Below are 20,184 nucleotides of genomic sequence, written 5' to 3'. Positions count from 1 at the left end.
ACCAATCTTAACTCATCCAAATATAATAATTCTCATATACATTTTGAAGAGAATTCAAAGAGGAAGATAATTCAAAAAGAATGAGGTCATTCCGAGTTCGGAAGAAGAAGTTACGGCCAAAACAAGTTTACCGAATATCGACGTCAAGTATGCATAAGGGTTTGCAAACGAATTTTCAAGTACGCGAACTTAAACCCATGGATTTTGATTTTAAAAGATGTTATGCATACCTGGTAGGTGTACCATGAAGTCCAAACATCCCGAACTACTATTTTCAAACCTAAACATTTAAGAACCTTAAACACATATCAAGTTAGGTAGAAATGAACGGTAAGAAAGGTATGTGAATCATTATAAGTTCTCTAAACAAATAAAAGCACAAATATTGCTCAAGTTTATAGACATACCTTATAAGATGAATCCAATTGAATTCTACAACCTTACCGAACATAATCTGTGCGCCCCAATTTTCGTGCTTCCCTCACTGTATACATAGCAGGGCATTCCTTGGTGAGGATGCACTTACAACACAATCAACTTGTGTTGGGGTGAACAATGTCTTGTTCACCACAATTGACCTTTGGATTATCATGAAAGGGATCACTTTTAGAGCCTTTCACATCCAATTCCATTTTCCAAAAAACTTGTTAAGTTCCAACATCATGGATACTGCCTTCTCCATAGTCATGGAATTTTATGGAAGATCATTCCTTTTCACACTCAAAGCATCATTAGCTTTTTTTGGTACCCACTTCTGAGTGCGTTTAGGAACAACCGGAACCTTCTTCCCATTACTCTCTTCAAGATTTCTCAGAAGAGAATTGTATTGACTATTCTTTTGCAAGTTAGTCTTTCTCCAATTGGGAGCATCGGATCTTTTCTTCGTCTTTACGAAGTTATCCTTTTGAAAACCATTACGATTGTGAAAAGGCTTCGTATAACGTTTATAGGCAAATCTAGGTTTATCACATTAACGATTCGTTTGCTTAAAGGTTGGAAAGTTACAACCTGTAATATTAAGGGGATTAGCCTTAGCATATGATCTTGGTTTCATAACTTCTTGTGATGCCAAACAAGAATATCATGAAGTTTCTTATTACTTATACGAAAACGACACCTCCTTTCCAGGTGACCTTTATTTCCGCAATAGTGGCAAACATAAGGAATGTTCTTACCTCGATCCGTATGTGCTGACTTTGGAGGTTGATATTCTTTTTTCTTTCGAACCTTAATTGTCGGTGAAGGTATTTCACTTTTTCCATCAGTGGAAACCTTTTGTTGAGAAGAATCACTAGCCTTGACAAATTTTACCTCTTTGCTAATACTTGGAGCATCTATTCCCTTATAGCACAATCCTCGTGTATCACGATGATTTTTACTTGCTCCTAGCATAGTGGTTAATTTGCTTGAACTAGTATTGAACCTTTTCAAGACATCTTCCAACGTCTTTATTTTATCAAGAGCAGCAGCTAAATCATCCTCAAGGCATTTTTCTCGAGCGAGACAAGCACTTTCTCTGTCATCAAAACTAATTTGTTGAGAGTTAAACCTTGCTTCAGATTCTACAAGTTTCTCTTCTAACAAAAAGTACTTTTGATAAAGATTATCACATTCAAGTGACTTCATACGTAGGTTTTCCTCAGAATCCTTGAGGATCGATTCGTTAGAACGATTCGAAAAATAAACACCTGCGTAACATCTTCTCAGTTTATTGTTTTCTCGACAGAGAGGAGTCAGAAGAGGTAAGACAGGAGAAGTTGTAATCTTCTTCATCTTCCACGAATCCAAAAACTTAACATACTTTGAGACTTCCCCATCAACATCTCTATCAATATCTGAATCACCTTCATCAGAAAGTTCATCCAACTGTTCTTCTAGGAGATTTTCCCAATCAACAGTTTTTACGTCAAGAGAATGTTTAGATATTGACTTAGATGTGACAGTTCTCTCAGGTGAATCCAAGCTTTTAGAATCATCTGGTAATTTCTGAACTGGTACGTTATTAGAGATAAACTCGTCCATAATCAGATCGCTACAAACACAGACTTATAAGGTCTTTAACGTGTTTGCCTGCTCTAACACCAATTGAAAAAGCGGGGGGTCTAAAAACACCACCCAATATTTCGCTTAGCAATCTGTATGGACAAACTCGAACATACTTTTATGAGAATCAACAAGACTCAATCAATTAAAAGTATATCAACGAGTTTATATCTCTCTTCTTGATTTGATTTACTCAAGCAAGAACTGCGAGTTCAAATAAAATACATGGAATAACTTCGATGGTACCAAAGACCAATATCCAAGGATCAATCAATATCAATCAACAACCAAAGGTCGGATTTCCAATTGATTGATTCAAACGCACAACATGTATTATTTAAATTATACAAACACATATAATGCGGAAATAGAAATAACACAGATACCAGAAATTTTGTTAACGAGGAAACCGTAAATGCAGAAAAACCCCGGGACCTAGTCCAGATTGAAAACACACTGTATTAAGACGCTACAGACATAACCTACTGCAAGCTAACTTCGGACTGGACTGTAGTTGAACCCCAATCAGTCTCCCACTGATCCAAGGTACAGTTGTACTCCCTACGCCTCTGATCCCAACAGGATACTGCGCACTTGGTTCCCTTAGATGATCTCACCCACAACTAAGAGTTGCTACGACCCAAAATCGTAGGCTTTGATAATAAACAAATATGTCTCCCACATACAAGTCTATCAAAGGATCAATCTGTATCCCACAGATAAACCCTAAAGGTTTTGTTCCGTCTTTTGATAATAATCAAGGTGAACAGGAACCAATTGATAATCCGGTCTTATATTCCCGAAGAACATCCTAGAGTTATCAATCACCTCACAACACTCTTAATCGTATGGTAGCGAAACAAGATGTTGTGGAATCACAAACAATGAGACGAAGATGTTTGTGATTACATTTTATATCTTGCCCATCGGAGATATCAATCTCAATCCAATCAATCTGATTGTACTCGTACGATAGAAGATGCAAGATCAGATCACACAACTACGATAAAGGTAGTATCGGTCTGGCTTCAGAATCCCAATGAAGTCTTTAAGTCGTTAACCTGGTTTTAGAAGAAGAAAACCAAAGGTTAAAGGAGAATCAACTCTAGCACGCAAACTAGTATCATACGTAAGGTGTAGGGATTAGTTTTGCACAATACTAGATGTCTCCTTTATATAGTCTTTCAAATCAGGGTTTGCAGTTAGGTTACCTTTGTAACAAAGCAATCAATATCCACCGTTAGATGAAAACCTGATTTAGATTCAAGATAATATTTCTCAACTGTTAGATCGAAAACTTAGCTCGTTATACACACTTGACAATGCACGCTTCTAGGTTTGTTAATCGTACCTAAACGTATGCACTTATTGGTTCAACAATAGTTAACCAAATGGTTAGCCATATGAGCATTTCATATCAACCATGTTCTTCTTCACCATAACTAGTTCAAATGACTTAAAAAGAACTAGTTAGAGAGTTGTTCAATTGCAAGGAAATCTCATGTACTACACAAGACACAATTGAAGCAAAGATGATTAGATTCACTTGAATCGATTCATGAACTTTTATAACCACGGTTTGCAAACTGCATTCCTTAGTCTTTTGAAGTTTAAGTTCAGAAATCATCTTCGGATATATAACCTTCTCAAGTTCGTAGACTAGGTTCGCGGACTTATGTTACCGGGCAGAGTTTACAAACTCCAGCAGAAATTCTCGGGTATGAGAACTTTGCCGGTTTGCGGACTGGGTTCGCGGACTGGGTTCGCGGACTTAGCTTCACACAAGTAGTTTGTAAACTCCAACAGAAATTCTCAGGTTTGAGAACTTCGGCAGTTCGCGGATGAGTTCGCGGACTTGGATCATGCCATTCTTCCGGTTCTCTTGATCAACAAAGTTCGCAAACTTTGTGTTAGAGCATTGCTCGGCCGAACTCGCATGCGTTTCTATCTCAAGCATGTTTGTCAATGTTAGTGATCAAAACTATAAGTCTTGATTTCTAGTCTACTATTGCTAAGTCTCGGACTAGGATAGAAAGTGTAGTTGAGCTCAAGGACTTCTAGGCGATTCATCATACAAGAAGAAGAACTACTCAAGAAACCGGTGGAACTTCTCGACAAAAAGGTACGTGAAGACTTGAACTTATCTGTCACTCAAAAGTATATCTACTCTATCTCCTACTTCTTGAGACAAAAAGTCGTATGCTATATATAGACTTAGATTATACACATTTGGTATTTCGAGCCGAGTATACCTCGCCTATCTATATCTCGAAATACGTGTTGGTAAGCATTTCGCTTCGATCATGTTTATCTTTACCTAGTGACGAATGTCATGATATGTTTCAATCACTTTGAAAATTGCTTTGACGAGAAATGGTGTAAACACTATATAACGTCCTCAAAGAATGTTTCAGTTGTTGGAATGAGAGTTTAGATTACATAACCAATGATGGACATAAGTATTGTTGTGGAAACACATATGTGCATAAGTCTTATCCCTTGAACCAAAGTTTGCGAACTTTGTTGATCAAGAGAAACCGGAAGAATGGCTTGTTTCCAAGTCCGCGAACTCAGTCCGTGAACTCCCAAACTTCTCATCCCGAGAAATTCTGCTGGAGTTGACAAACTTGTTACGTGATTACCAATCCGCGAACCTAATCCGTGAACCCAATACACGAACTGGCGGAAAGTCTTTGCCGAGATTTTCTGCTGGAGTTTGTAAATTCTGCCCGGTTGCTTAAGTCCGCGAACCTAATGTGCGAACTTAAGAAGGTTATATATCTGAAGATGATTTCTGAACTTAAACTTATAAAGACTAAGAAATGCAATTTGCAAACCGTGTCTATAAAGTTCATGAACCGATTCGAGTGAATCAAACCATCTTCGCTTCAATTGTGTCTTGTGTAGTACATAAGATGTCCTTGCAATTGAAAAACTCTCTAACTAGTTCATTTGAGTCATTTGAACTAGTTATGGTAAAGAATAATATGGTTGGTATTAAATTCTTATATGGATAACCTTTTGGTTAACTATTGTTGAACCAGCAATGTACACGTTTGGGTAGGGTTAACAAACCTAGAAGCGTGCATTTCATTTGTGTATAACAAGCTAAGTTTTTTATCTAACTGTTGAGAAATATTAGCTTGAATCTAAATCAGGTTTTCATCTAACAGTGGATATTGTTTGCTATGTGACCAAGGCGAAACCCTGATTTGAAAGACTATATAAGGGGACATCTAGCAACTCTGCAAAACTAATCCCCACACTTCACGTGTGATACTAGTTTTCATGCTAGAGTCGTTTATCCTTTGACCTTTGGTTTTGTTCTTCTAAAACCAGGTTAACGACTGAAAGACTTCATTGGGATTGTGAAGCCATACCGATACTACTTTTATCATAGTTGTATGATCTGATCTAGCATCTTCTATCGTACGAGTACAATCAGATTGATTGGCTTGAGATTAATATCTTTGATAGGTAAAATATAAAAAGTAGTCACAAACATCTTCGTCTCATTATTTGTGATTCCTCAACATCTTGTTTGGATACCATACGATTAAGATTGTTGTGAGGTGATTGATTTATCTAGGCTATTCTTCGAGAATATAAGACCGGATTATCAATTGGTTCATGTTCACCTTGATTATTATCAAAAGCCGGAACAAAAACTTTAGGGTTTTTCAGTGGGAGACAGATTGATCCTTTGATAGACTTGTCTGCGTGAGACAGATTTGTTTATTGTCAAAGCCTGCGATTTTGGGTCGTAGCAACTCTTAGTTGTGGGTGAGATCATCTAAGGAAATCAAGTGCGCAGTATCCTGCTGGGATCAGAGGCGTAGGGAGTACAACTGTACTTTGGATCAGTGGGAGACTGATTGGGGTTTAACTACAGTCCAGTCCGAAGTTAGCTTGGCGTAGGCTAGTGTCTGTAGCGGCTTAATACAGTGTGTGTTCAATCTGGACTAGGTCCCGGGGGTTTTCTGCATTTGCGGTTTCCTCGTTAACAAAATTTCTGGTGTCTGTGTTATTTCAGTTTATGCATTATATTGTTTTATCTTTATAATTGAAATAATACAGGTTGTGAGTTAGATCATCAATTAGAGTTATCCAACCTTTGGTTGTTGATTGTCATTGATTGATCCTTGGACATTGGTCTTTGGTACCATCCAAGTTATTCCTTGTATTTGATTAGTACTCGCAGTTTCTGTTTGAGGAAATCAAATTAAGAGAGAGAGATATAAACTCGTTGATGTACTTTTAATTGATTGAGTCTTGTTGATTCTCTTAAAAGTATAATCGAGTTTGTCCATACATATTGCTAAGTGAAATATTGGGTGGTGTTGTTAGACCCTCGCTTTTTCAATTGGTATCAGAGCAGACAAACACGTTCAGGACCTTACAAGTCTGTGTTTGTAGCAATATGAGTCTGAGGACAGAATCTCTTACGCATACCAGGATGCCTCCTAAAGCTTTCAACTATGTCAGTTATCTCGAGAATACCTCAAAGTATTGTTCCTTAGTTGATTCTTCCGAATCCCGAGGTAGGAAGATTGTCTCATCTTCAGAATCATGATCAACTCATCGATGAATTTGAAAAGTCTGTTGATCGAGAACGTGTATTCTATAACATTATTGAGTCCTTATCTAAGGATATTAAGAAACTTCTTCAAGAGAATAATCTACAGCGTGAAAAGATTTATGATCTTGAAAAGGTTATCAAAGAAGGCTCAATTAGAGAAAAACGTTTGATCAAGACGCATTCATCTGATCTTGACGGACTTCATGTTGAAAAAGAGAAGCTAGATGCATCACTTTCACTAGCCCATGAACAGTGTATAACCTTGGAAAAGGAAAACTCTGTCTTAAAGAAAAATTCTTCTGTTCCAACTGTTCCTCTTGACATACAGTACATGAAGAAATATCCTCCAAAAGAAGATTGTGTCGAGAATAGTTTATATAACTTACAATCTTCTCACAGAGCTGTAAAGTTAAAACAGATGTCGTTTGTTGCGGCTTCTCCACGAACCTGTACTTTCTATGGAAAAGGGAATCACTATGCTATCTGTTGTTTTGCCAGGAAGAAACAAATTTCTAAACTTCTTAATTTGCTTTTTTCTCCTGTCAATGGGGTAAATAGTCGGTCGACTACTGCAGCGAATCTCATGCTCACAAAACACCATACATCTTATAAAAATGATCTCCTTCCTAGGAATCATTACAGGACTTCTGTGCATTCCAGTGGTATAAAGTCTTATGTTGTTGATGAAAGCATGACATGTGCTTATAAGAACAACTCTGGTGAATCTAAGTCTAGAGTTTGGAAACCCATCTCGGAAAATCCTCTTGAACCAATCTTTAGAGGTCCTAGACTCGGTAATCAGAAAGCTCCTTCTCATGAGCTTTCAGGAAGAGCTATGGGAAATTTCCCTAAAAATTGAAACTACCATGGGAAGACAAGAAATGCTGAGATCAGACATCCTAGTGGAAATCACAACTACTCTCTTAAAACCTATGGTGAGACTATGTCTCCCTCTGTTACCTAGTTGCAGAAAGTTCTATTCTTGTATCTAATTTGAGAGATACAGGGATGATGTTTGAGATATGCTCAAGTAATTAGCTGATTTCCATTAGTTTGTATGTTTGATATCTCTTGATGTGAGTTTTTAGTATTTCCTTCCTTCTTCACTGTGACCTTTCTTTTTGGGCTGAATTTTTTTGAAAGCGACACAGTATGCAATTTTCCTGGTTGGATCCATTATTTGGCGTATAGCTTAGTCCACGAATGTCCATATCTCCTCAAGGAACTCTAGGGTTTTCATCTAAGGTGTACACTTGAACATATATATATTTCATATATGTGTTCATTAATCTTCAAGAAAGGAACTCAATGGAAACAGTTCCCAAAGAAGAAGTTAACCCTACTGTAGAGGATGATCTCAAAGGAAGTGATCCTGCTCAGGAGTTTATTCTGAAGAAGATGCTTGAAAGGAAAGAGTATAACTCTTGGGTTGGAGAATCTGTCAAGGATTTAATTCTTGTTCAGAATGAAGTAAAAAACGAACTTGCTGACCTTCAACTGCAGATCAACCAGCTTATTGATGGACAGGCAAAAATCCTTAGTACTCATAATATCTTGATCAGGAATCAAAAGAAAGTTATTCTTGACTGCGCTAAGGCTCGATACTTTTTTCGCATTGTTGATCGAAGAACTAACGTTCTGACTCATGAACATGGTGTCTCTACGGTCAACAAAATCAAGGATATCAATGACTCCTATTTCGATGGACCATTCCAGAGGTATGAAATCATCAAGGAAAACTGGGTTTTATTTGTTGCCTAGTATGTCTTCTTTTTGGTTTAGTTGGAAGAATAACTAGTGCTTTGAATAGCAATGATTGTGACTACACATAGCTATTATTTTTCATCTTCTTATTCTTTTTTAGGTTTATTTGGTTTCAATTCTAAAAATATTTGGAGGATGATGGTTTGCAGTATTTAATCTTTATGAGTTGTTATATTGCAATTTTTTATGGGATATTGGTGTTTACGTCCGTGAACTATGTTGTCCCAAGTAAAGTCGTTCATGATCGCTATTCATGTATTGATTTAAGGATGAATAGACTTTTGACATATACAAAAGTTAAGCCTATATTTTCAATTCTTTGATGGAAGATAGATTAAAATATTTTGTGTTCAAGGATTATGTCTATTAAAAATTGTTATGCAAATAGTGATGGAAGATAGAATGAATCCTTGTGTATTCCATAGTATTGATCTTCACCGATCCATATTTTATGTAATACTGTGAGGCTCCGTAATGTGTCTTATGTTGAGCACGATACAACCAAGTTGATTAATTTTTTATTAGCTTTGTTGGTTGTTCCGTAAAGTACTTTATGTTGAGCATTCTTGAACTAAATTAATCATCTTGTTTGGTTATTTAGTTATTGCTCCATAAGTCTTTTTATGTCGAGCAAAACAAAATGACAATTAAATTGGTTGCTTTTGTAATTAGTTTGGTTGTGTATTCCAATTAGATTAATTATGGGTTCTCTTGTAATTAATCTAGTTGAGTATTTTCATACTCCGTAAGATTCCTCTTATGTTGAGTATATGAACGACTATCCTATTCATTTTCTAATGGTTATGTTAGTCGTATGCTCTGTAAGTTCTCTTATGTCGAGCATAATCAATTAAGTTGATCACTAGTGTGTTTAATTTGATTGCATATTCCGATTAAATTAATCATGGGTTTACTTGTGATTAAATTGATTGAGCTTTTGGATATAGAAAATCATTCTCATGATTTTTGGTGTCCAATGAAAATCCTTCTTTTCTTTTGAAATTAAGGTCGCTCTTGTTGTTCCCTTAGGAATGACATCAAATGAGGGAGAGTTCTTTTGAACTTGTGCTTAATGGTCATATCTTGAAGGGTGTGCGGCTGTGGAATTTTAAAGGGGTTATCTTATATCTTTAAACTCCTTGATGAATGATATTAGCTTTGGTTATATGATTGCATCAAAATTAGATGGTACGTATTTTCTTTTAGTCATGAAATGTCTCTTTCGGAAATTTCATTATGATCCCGTTTTTGTACCTTTGCCAATTTTATTGACAAAAAGGGGGAGAATTAATATGTAGTTCACACTACAAATACATATGGTTTTCGGAGCATTGTGTAAGGGAGAGTGGTTTCCATGTGAGATGGAGTATTGACTAAAGGGGAGTGATACATTGATAATAATTTTTGATGATGTTGTAGTAATGAGGTTCAAACTCTCGGACTTGTGAAGATTAAATTTAAAGATTTGATAAAATTATATATACAAAAATATTAACAATGGGTGCGAGAGGTAACCAAGACACTAGATTCGACTATTATGCAAAATTGAATGATAAGTATTTCAAAACTCTATTCAATTCTTAAGTCCTCTTTTATCTTTAATTCACTATCAATCATACAGATTCTCAAACATTATTTGTAAACCTTAAGCATAGATTATCAAGAGATTAAACCAAGCATAACCTATCAAACTGAATAACAAATAATTAAGACAATCATTCAAATAATTTAAAACTCTGCAAAAGCAGCGATTAGGTGAATTATATAAATAAATAAAATAGTTACCCATTTATGTTGCGTGAATAACTTCCTCCATTGCCTTGGTTACGAGGGAATTAGCCGCTCATCATGTTGGAAAACCTCTCAAAATATTTCATTGATGCTCAAAAATGGTTTACAAATGATGAGAATATGAGAAATACAATAAAATCGGGTTTGTAACAATTATATTTGTTACAAACCAGAGAACTACGACCCTCAGTGACAAAATAAGACTGCTGCAGCTGTGTCGCAAACGCTGTAGCAAATAAGTCTGCCTGATGTACGACCCACAGGTGTGAGTCGTTATTACTGTAGAAAAACGACTGCTAGTGCAGGTCCGTTCTTCGTGTTCTTCATGTTCATCATCATCAGCAGCAAAAACCGAGTTTTGGAAAACTCGAATTTCTTCTTCTCTGGCTCTCCTCAGCCCCATAGACTCTCGACACCCTTTCTACTCAACCCCAGCAACCTATTTATAGCCACCAGACCCATCGAATCTCGCTCATTCACTCCATATAATTCTCTTTAACTCGGCAGTAAATAAAATATTTCTGGGAATATTTTCTTTCATGTTTCATCTTCTCACGCGTTTTCAAGCCTCCAAATTGCCATACTTAACTCCTTCACGCTCCAACAGGCTGTGAGGATCTTCCATGCACGCACAAAACACGTTGAATCTTCTCCAAATCACGTGAAACCCGTGATATACACGAACTGCCATGTTTTCAACCCGTGAATTGTTTAGCTGATTCTAGCCAATTCTGGTCGAACCAAACGCCCACAGTGTGTTTAATAGGCCATATCACAACTATCTACCAAAAATCAGCCATTGAATCTCCCTAGAACACGTTCAACAATTCGATCAAAAATCTGCAGAATTGTTCTCCATTTTCCCGCCAAAAACAAAATTCAAATGGAGAAGATGACCTCCCCCTAATCATGTACTGGGGTGTGAATAGTAGATGCCTTTTGGGGTGACCTGGGGTGCCCCTTAGTAATTGAGGTGCCCCTTATCCAACGGTGAGAGTCCGAATAACACGTGTCCTCCGGGGCTTTTACCAACTTTTCGAGCCGAATTTTCCAAAAAATGTTTATTTTCCAAAGGTGCCTACAAACACATAAAACACCAAAATTAGTACAAACTCGAGTGCCAACAATATATAGTATGGAGATCAAATTAAACACAAAAATGTGTCTATCATACATATCACCATAGTATTATTGTTGAAGTTGTGATACAATTGGACTTTGACACTGTGTAATAATACTATGACATTGTATAACAATGATCGAGACCGATGCTTTCTAATTTTTATAGCTACGGATCTTCAACAACGGTGATGCTAAACTTACAACCTTTGGGATCATTAGAGTACTCGGTCGAACTCGCATGCGTTGCTATCTCAAGCATGTTTGTCAATGTTAGTGATCAAAACTATAAGTCTTGATTTCCAGTCTACTATATCTAAGTCTCGGACTAGGATAGAAAGTGTAGTTGAGCTCAAGGACTTCATGGCGATTCATCATACAAGAAGAAGAACTACTCAAGGGACCGGTGGAACTTCTCGACAAAAAGATATGTGAAAACTTGAACTTATCTGTCACTCAAAAGTATATCTACTCTATCTCCTACTTCTTGAGACAAAAAGTCGTATGCTATATATAGACTTGGATTATACACATTTGGTATTTCGAGCCGAGTACACCTCGCCTATCTATATCTCGAAATATGTGTTGGTAAGCGTTTCGCTTCGATCATGTTTATCTTTACCTAGTGACGAAAGTCATGATATGTTTCAATCATTTTGAAAATTACTTTGATGAGAAATGGTGTAAACACTATATAACGTTCTCAAAGAATGTTTCAATGGTTGGAATGAGAGTTTAGATTACATAACCAATGATGGACATAAGTATTGTTGTGGAAACTCATATGTGCCTAAGTCATATCCCTTGAACCAAAGTTTGCGAACTTTGTTGATCAAGAGAAACCGGAAGAATGGCTTGTTGCAAATTCCGCGAACTCAATCCGCGAACTGCCGAACTTCTCATCCCGACAAATTTTGCTAGAGTTGACAAACTTGTAACATGAGTACCAGTCCGCGAACCCTATCCGCGAACCGGCAGAAAGTCTTTGCTGAGATTTTCTGCTAGAGTTTGTAAACTCTGCCCGGTTGCTTAAGTCCGCGAACCTAGTGTGCGAACTTAAGAAGGTTATATATATGAAGATGATTTCTGAACTTAAACTTAGAAAAACTAAGAAATGTAATTTGCAAACCGTGGCTATAGAGTTCATGAACCGGCTCGAGTGAAACATATCATCTTTGCTTCAATTGTGTCTTGTGTAATACATAAGATTTCCTTGCAATTGAACAACTCTCTAACTAGTTCATTTCAGTCATTTGAACTAGTTATGGTGAAGAAGAATATGGTTGGCATAAAATGCCCATATGGCTAACCTTTTGGTTAACTATTGTTGAACCAACAATGTACACGTTTGGGTACGGTTAACAAACCTAGAAGCGTGCATTTCATTTGTGTATAACAAGCTAAGTTTTCGATCTAACGGTTGAGAAATATTAGCTTGAATCTAAATCAGGTTTTCATCTAACGGTGGATATTGTTTGCTATGTGACCAAGGCGAAACCCTGATTTGAAATACTATATAAGGGGACATCTTGCAACTCTGCAAAACTAATCCCCATACTTCACGTATGATACTAGTTTGCGTGCTAGAGTCGTTTCTCCTTTAACTTTTGGTTTTCTTCTTCTAAAACCAGGTTAACGACTTAAAGACTTGATTGGGATTGTGAAGCCATACCGATACTACCTTTATCGTAGTTGTGTGATCTGATCTTGCATCTTCTATCATACGAGTACAATCATATTGATTGGCTTGAGATTAATATCTCCGATAGGCAAGATATAAAAAGTAGTCAAAAACATCTTCTTCTCGTTGTTTTTGATTCCGCAACATCTTGTTTCGCTACCATACGATTAATATTGTTTTGAGGTGATTGATTTATCTAGGCTGTTCTTCGGGAATATAAGACCGGATTATCAATTGGTTCCTGTTCACCTTGATTATTATCAAAAGACGGAACAAAAACTTTAGGGTTTTTCTGTGGGAGACAGATTGATCCTTTGATAGACTTGTCTGTGTGAGACAGATTTGTTTATTGTCAAAGCCTGTGATTTTGAGTCGTAGCAACTCTTAGTTGTGGGTGAGATCAGGTAAGGAATCAAGTGCGCAGTATCCTGCTGGGATCATAGGCGTAGGGAGTACAACTGTACCTTGGATCAGTGGGAGACTGATTGGGGTTCAACTACAGTCCATTCCAAGGTTAGCTTGGAGTGGGCTAGTGTCTGTAGCGGCTTAATACAGTGTGTGTTCACCCTGGACTAGGTCCCGGGGTTTTTCTGCATTTGCGGTTTCCTCGTTAACAAAATTTCTGGTGTCTGTGTTATTTCAGTTTCCACATTATATTGTTTTATCTTTATAATTGACATAATACAGGTTGTGCGTTAGATCATCAATTAGAGCAATCCAACCTTTGGTTGTTGATTGTCATTGATTGATCCTTGGATATTGGTCTTTGGTACCATCCAAGTTATTCCTTGTATTTGATTAGTACTCGCAGTTTCTGTTTGAGGAAATCAAATCAAGAGAGAGAAATAAACTCGTTGATGTACTTTTAATTGATTGAGCCTTGTTGATTCTCTTAAAAGTATATTCGAGTTTGTCCATAGAGATTGCTAAGCGAAATATTGGGTGGTGTTGTTAGACCCCCGCTTTTTCACTTTGGTTCAAGAAATAAGACTTATACATAAATGTGTTTCCACAACAATGCTTATGTCCACCATTGGTTATGTAATCTAAAATCTAATTTCAATCATTGAAACATTCCTAGAGGACGTTATATAGTTGTTACACCATTTCTCGTCAAAGCAACTTTCAAAATGATTGAAACATATCATGACTTTCGTCACATGGTAAAGATAAACTTGATCGAAGCGAAAAGTTTACCAACAAAAATTTCGAGATATAGATAGGCGAGGTATACTCGGATCGAAATTCCAAATGTGTATAATTCAAGTCTATATATATATATATATATAGCATACGGCTTCTTGTCTCAAAGAGTAGGAGATAGAGTAGATAGACTTTTGAGTGACAGATAAGTTCAAGTCTTCACATACCTTTTTGTCGAGAAGTTCCATCGGTTCCTTAAGTAGTTCTTCTACGTGTATGATGAATCGCCATGAAGTCCTTGAGCTCAACTACACTTTCTATCCTAGTCCGAGACTTAGCTATAATAGACTAGAAATCAAGACTTTTAGTTTTGATCACTAACATTGACAAACATTCTTGAGATAGCAATGCATGCGAGTTCGACCGAGCAATGATCTAACACCAAATACCATTTCGGTTTTAAAAATTCTAGGCATCAGGAGACACAAAAACTTGAAATACAGCCTGCAAGGTAAAAAATCATAACCAACCCGGCTAAAAAAAAAACTGCCGCCGGTAGGGTCTGAGGTTGAATAACTTGCCGGCCCTGCAAGTACCAGTTACAGGTATTCAACATCCGGCGCGATCTTCAACCAAAGAGCCTTCTGGCCAAACCCTAACTATGAAAAGTCGGCAAGGTCGATAAGATAATACCTTGCCAGCGATAATAACTGAATCAAAGAATCGATTTTTCTGACCTAATTTGATATGCAAACATCAAATAGAAGTACTAGAGTGAGTTTAAGTAATCCCTTACTTTCTTAAGCGCACCATTTCTCGTGTTTCAGCGGCTGCGAATTCTCCTTCTTCGGCGGTTTTTTTCTTCACTTTCTTTTGAACCAAACTTGCAATTCCAGGGTTATACTCATTGGGATTTCGATTAGCGCCTTTCATACGAGTTCCCTTCCGCCGTGGTGGATCCATTAATGAAGATTAATCGGATTTTTCGAATCGATGAGTTTTGATTGTGGTGGGGGTGATGGAGCCGGTATGGTTGTGGAGGAGAAGAAGAAGAGAAGAAGAAGATGAAATGAAAAGATTAAAATTGATTTAGGGTAATAGGTTTTTAAAGGGTAAGGGTAGTTTTGTAACTTATCCAATAGGACTCCTCCTAAAACCCTTAAAAACAGTCCCTTTAAAATTGGGTATACCCCAATTAATCTGGGTATATCCCAATCAAGCCAGGTTTTTTAATAGTAATCATTTCCAATCTTTCTATCAAATTTGCACGTTTGCGTTAGGCTTCATTTTATTAAAAAATGGTCATAAAAGGAACTCCTTCTATTAGGACCCTCCGGTCGGTCGGCTCAATTAATTCAATTATTTGTGTGTTATTCGGCAGTATGCTTGAGCATAAAGACTTAACATATATATTTCTATTTTTTGAAATACTCCCTCCGTTTCTAAAAAATAGGCAGGTTTCCTTTTTTGGGTATGTCAAAAAAAGAGAGGCTTGTTTCATGTGGGAAGTCAAATGTTATGATTTTATTACTATACCCATTGAGGGACCACTTCTCTCTCTCAATTTTCTCTCCTAATACAAAAGGGGACCACTTATCTCTCCTCTTTCTCTAATAACAAATGAGTGGGGACTAAAGAATAGATTAGGAAAAAGCATGGAAAAGTGACTCCAATGATTAGTTTTCTTAATTTTTGTGAAAACCAAACAAACCTATTTTTTAGAAACGGAGGGAGTGGTAATATATAATGGTCCGCAAACTCATCAGCTACGACGAATAACTTCAAACAATGGTAACTTTGAATAGACGACAATGTCAACTATTTGATGCACAATATAATTTAACCTGCACCATTCTATTTTTAGGCAAATTATACTAAATATTCTTATGCAAAATCTGCAAAAGTACCAATTCAACATAATTTGTGGTTATTGAAAATCTTTTTATCCCCCGACAATGTAAATCAATGGTTGTTATAACATACCTCAACCAATTGCACGATAAAATCACAAAATATTTAAAATTCTATAAAAAAAATGTATTTTTTCAGAACTGCGGTATCTGATCTCTGCCACCTAATCCCCATTCATCAACTTAGTCATTGGGTTCTCCACCTTCAATGTTCTTTAACTTAAATATTTCCTCAGAACTACGTCGACCAATAATGGCGGAATATTCTTCATCTTCACTAGCTTCGACTAATGGTGGAATTTCGTCATCCCTCTCCTCACCTTATTCTTTTTTTCCACATCCATCGACAAATGTTGACATTTCGTCATCTCTCCTCATCCCATCCCGATAGGAGTTTTTCTTGCACAAATTAAGGAAAATTAAGAGTACAATTGTTATACAAATAAGGTAAAAAAAAATGTTAGTGCATTGTACACTGCGTTTTTGTAAAGTACCCAAGATTCATTGGCCTGAAAGATTCAATAAAAAGAGCAGTGAAATTAGTGAAAGACCTTTGTACCTCCTTAATAAGAACAACTTAAATATAGAGATCACTTTCTTGGTGAAAATTAGAAAATATTTCCCTGTACACCACATTCTCGTGAATACATTTTCATTGTTTCCATTCTTCCTCTGCATGTCTTTTTCGTAACAAATATTTATAAAAAGTAAACTCAGTGAGGAGGACGAATACTTATGAAAGATAAACCTAATCCAGGAGAGGAAGTTACTAGCGTAATTTATTAACATTTATAACTTTTGAATTATGATTTTAACAGAGAATAATTGACAACATCTTAGGATTAAGAATTAAGGAAAGAAACCAACAAAGACTAGAAATTAGGAACGAGAAATAAGGAAGGTATATCAATTATATGAACATTATGAGATAAATTAGGAAAGAAACTAAAAAAGTCATTTTAATTGACCCGGCGAGTAACTCGGTTGGGGATCGGGGATCGGTCTCCCACCGATCCACGAGTCGTACTACATTGTCGATCATTTTTACCCTATATGTGCAGTGTTTACTCCATGAACTTCACCATTCCTAAGTCATGCAGTTGATTGAACTTCAGCTGTAAAAAAAGGAAGAATAAGTAATATTTTGATGGGATGTAAAGAATGAAAGAACCAATAAGCTTAAATTTTCAATTAAAACTTCATTTCATAAACCTAATTTGAAAATATGCAAATGCAATAGCTAACCGTGCCAGCGTGTGAAAATGATTCAGTCAGTAAATTCATCAAACAACTGCTCTGTATATATCAAACACATAGAAAATCAACACAAATCAAAATATAAATCATATGAAAACAAACAAGGACCCTTTTTAAGCAAATACTAATTGTTAAGCTTTATGAGAAGTTTAACTATAGAGTGAATAAATTACTTACAAAAAGGTTTTAATTAGGGGAAGAAAAAATGCATGATTCCTCCGGTTTCTTTAATCAACGGGTTCCCAGAAGAGAAAGGCAAGGGTAACACTACAGTAGAGTTTCAAACTTCAGTTAATTCCTTTAATGTTTTTTTGCCGAAGCTCCATGCAGATAAACATCAACCTATGCAAATGGAATGCTCTACGGAAGATGCAACTGAAACAGAATGAAGAGAGACGGATAATATGGAAAGAAAACGAGGCGTTGATTATTATGAAACGGAAAGCGTACTAGGGTGAGTAATCTTCACCTCAAACGTTTGATGTGCAGTGAAGATCTAACTTCAATAATCTTGCCGAATAAATTAATGAGGATCGTATGGCATTGACTAAAGTCAGGATTTAAAAGAATTTGCATATCAACATATCTGTTATTCTCTGGAATGAAGATCAAACATCTAATTATCTTCGTTTTCCCCTTGATTCGCTGAAGATTTTGTGTGTTTGGGAAACACAATTTGGGTTTATCTTTCTATAAACAAGACTCAGTTGTGTCTGTAGTTTATGAAATTCTATTTTATTCTTCTACTATCACTGCCACAATCTCCCATCACTCCCAGTGGGTGTTCATCCACCACCACCTCTACCAATCCGTTCACTTCAACATCTATAAAAGCTACACTTCATACTCTGATACACTCTAAACCTTCTGAAAAACAACATGAAAAGTTATGTACAAATCTACACCCAACGCATTCAGAAGGTTCGTCTCCTGCAACACACAAGTAAGTTAAAAACAAACCTTTACATCCAGATTCCTCCCATATTTTCTTCTCTTTAAATCCACTTCGAGCACTGATTCATCCTTTTCAAAGAAAATATACTTATGTCAAACCCATTTTCTAAAGCAACCATCCCCTCATTAAAACCAGAAAGGAATGGATAAATCAGCCACATCAAAAATAGAAAGATTTAGAAACTTCAATCTTTCATCTCACATAAAGAATACAGAACCTCATGCATGCACACAACGAACACTGCTTAGCAGTTAAAGTATTGTGTGGAAACACTGACCACTATTCACTCAAGCATGCTCTTCTCAAAAGATGGTATCCTATTCATTTCCATCACATGAAAACTACAAGTGTTTCATATGCCTATGATGCATAAAGAAGTTAAGACTCACATCCTTGAAAACCAACCGTGGATAGTTGGGAATCAAGTTGTTTTATTCGAAGACTGAGACCTTTTTGAAAAACATCTAGAAAACTGCTTCAAGTATGCTCCGTTCTGGTTGGAACTTCTCAACATCCCTTGTTTCTTAGCTGATGAAAAAATGATTTATGAGCTCATTGAAAGATCAGATACCGGAACAGTTCTGTAGTTAGACTTGAAAAGATCACCCCATAGAGCATATATCATGGTGGACCTTTTAAAACCTTTCATGCCATAAGTCTTACTGTACATTGGAAAGGGTATATGGATTCAGTTTTTTTATGAAAATATCCCATTACTTTGTTTTTTTTTTTGTTTTGTAGTTTTCCAGGTCAAGTGTTTAAAGACCGTAATTCACTCAAAAAAATAAACAAACAAACAAAAAAATCTAATTTTCTTAGCATGGATCAAGCCATGACGAACAACAAGTTCTCAAACTATCCATGTGGTATACTGAATTCCAAAATGAAAGCCTCTTTTACCAAGACTCAAAGGTTAAGTCATATGCAAGCAAACAGAGTACCAAATTTTTCACGTAGGAAAAACATCATCAAACCCTTCATATCATAATGATAATCAAGAGCATCATTAATATCAAATGCAAGATCCAAAAGACACATCAGAAAAGTTACAGGCGGAGGGGAAGAAGGTAACTAGGGTTAACGATCCAGTCAGAACTAACTCGGTACCTGCTCAGCTATCTGAATAAATGATCGGCGCAGGTTATCTTAGAAATCGGTTAGAATCAGACTTCCCCTCTGCAATCATTTCCCTCTCCTCTTCCGCATCTTTTTCATACCCTGCTCCAATAGTTTTCCTCTGCTCGAGTATTGTTTGCAACTCGTTTTAGGTTTTTTTTTTTTTTTGTGTTTAACCCTTGTGATGATTATCCATGGTTAGCACAAGACGATCATTGTTGATTCAATCCTATGCATCTATTCAATCCTCTACAAAGCCTCCCAGGAGTTTATTTTCCGCCTCGACATCACCTGCAACTTTCCCTGTCGCAACCGTAGCCTCCATTCAATCTTATGCTTCGATTATTACTCCTGTAGCTGCTGAACCTTCTATGAATCCTTCCTGCATTCAATCTTCTGCTTCGAGTGATACTCCCGTAGCTGCTGAACCTTCTACGCACCCAGCCCGCATTCAATTTTCTACATCGACTGCTCAAGTTACGCCTGCAACTTTCCCAGTCGCAACCGTAGCCTCCATTCAATCTTCTGCTTCGTTTGATACTCCCGTAGCTGCTGAACCTCTCGTAGTCTGCATTCAATCTTATGATTGGATTGATACTCCCATAGCTGTTGAACCTTCTACGTACCCTGCCTGCATTCAATTTTCTGCATCGACTGCTCAAGTTATGCCTGTCCCGTCACCTGTATATGGCTTTACCAGCTCAGCGTCATCATCTAATGTTGACGACTCTGAATATCACCAATGCCCCTTTGATGGGTTGGATGGTTGCAGAAATGGCGTGGGAGGGAGGGGTTATATCAAAGGTTACCTTCTCACGCATCTCAG

General features: G+C 36.8%; 1 long non-coding RNA gene across 1 annotated transcript; it reads right to left on the bottom strand.

The window, feature by feature from the left end:
- Positions 1-16,909: 16,909 nt before the first annotated feature.
- LOC113321491 lies at positions 16,910-17,731 on the bottom strand. The gene is made up of 3 exons (XR_003346712.1): positions 17,465-17,731; positions 17,276-17,326; positions 16,910-17,145 (listed from the first exon to the last, which is right to left on the bottom strand). It is a non-coding gene; the product is annotated as an uncharacterized LOC113321491 (long non-coding RNA).
- Between the last annotated feature and the right edge of the window lie 2,453 nt (positions 17,732-20,184).

The sequence above is a fragment of the Papaver somniferum genome, chromosome 11 (genome assembly GCF_003573695.1).
Source record: "Papaver somniferum cultivar HN1 chromosome 11, ASM357369v1, whole genome shotgun sequence".
NCBI lineage: Eukaryota > Viridiplantae > Streptophyta > Magnoliopsida > Ranunculales > Papaveraceae > Papaver > Papaver somniferum.
Note: the sequence above shows the minus strand (reverse complement) of the source record. Positions and strands in the feature narration are given on the sequence as shown.